The sequence below is a fragment of the Brassica oleracea genome, unplaced genomic scaffold (assembly GCF_000695525.1).
Source record: "Brassica oleracea var. oleracea cultivar TO1000 unplaced genomic scaffold, BOL UnpScaffold01660, whole genome shotgun sequence".
Classification (NCBI taxonomy): domain Eukaryota; kingdom Viridiplantae; phylum Streptophyta; class Magnoliopsida; order Brassicales; family Brassicaceae; genus Brassica; species Brassica oleracea.
The window spans coordinates 1-1,288 of record NW_013618193.1 but is presented as its reverse complement, the minus strand read 5'-3'; the positions used below and the strand labels follow the sequence as shown (position 1 = coordinate 1,288).

General features: G+C 32.5%; 1 pseudogene; it reads right to left on the bottom strand.

Moving 5' to 3' along the window:
* LOC106321441 overlaps positions 1–1,147 on the bottom strand; it is a 4,133-nt pseudogene extending 2,986 nt beyond the window's left edge.
* Between the last annotated feature and the right edge of the window lie 141 nt (positions 1,148–1,288).

Here is a 1,288-nt window from a genome sequence, read left to right as displayed (position 1 = left end):
AAAAAGACACTTCTTCTAACTTTAGCAATCTCTTGCTTAATGTGTTACTACTTTGGTTTTATAATTCCCATTTTGTAACTTGAGTGGGGAGAAAAACTTGTATTGTTATAGCTTGCAAACGTATAAACCAAAATATTAAGGACTCATCCCAATATGTTTGGATATTATTTTTTTTACTTTTTTTTTGTCACGTGTTTGGATATTATTTAAGATATTTTTTTATTGATGGATCATATAAACAACCAAATTTCAAGGTTCGTTTTTAGTTTTAGGTATGAATTTCAGTGGTATTTTTTGGTGTCATGTAAACAAACCAACTTTTTCATCTTCTTTTTGTTTATTCGTTCAATCTGAAAATCAAAAACTCTGTCAACAACTTGGTGCTTTATTTTGTGGTTATCGGGAGTTGTTTAATTATTAAGATTCATCATTCAAGTTACAACAGAGAACGATGATCCTATATAATCACTTGGAAAACAGAGATGAGTTTTAAATGAAGGTGATATTACTATTTTCAAACAAAGACTTCACCAAAAGTGGAAATCCGAAGCCATATATGATTGCATCACCCTCATTATAAACAAAGTGATAGATTTTCAATGTGGGAGTAAAGAAAAATAATGTTAATACGGGAATGATAAACAATGCTTTAGTGAGTATGCGAAAGGTAAAGCAATAGCTGACTCTTGATCTATGGCTCTATGCTGGTGGAAAAGTTTCTTGCCTAACAAAATTCCAAAAGGATAGAGTACAAAAGTTTGAGTCTCATAGTTATTAATTAGAAAAGCTACTACAAATCTATATCTATATATACAATATATGTCAATTGTTTCCCAAGCGAGCGACAACATACACAATATCTACGTATACTACTCCCATCTCTTTCTGCTCAATCTGTTGAGATTCTTGAGTATTTGAGCTTCATCAATTACAGTATACTGCCACAGAATCTGAGAAAGGAATTCTTGATCCAGCAATGCTATATCATACGTTGTAAACAACACACTAAACAGTAACAAAGATTCCTGGAACAAAACAAACAGAACAATATAATTACACACAGCCTTACATATCAAAACAAAGCAATACAAACATACCTAAGAACTTCATGTTCTGGAGTGACCTTTTGTCTCTCACACCCAACCATCCGTTACGCTCAAAGGACAAATCTTTAAGAAGCCGATCTCATTGACTCACAAAATGGCTCTCGTAATCCTTGAAGAAACTTCAGATAACTCAAAAAAAAAAAAAATTGCTTCTAGAGTCTTCCCCAACCCCATATGCTCAA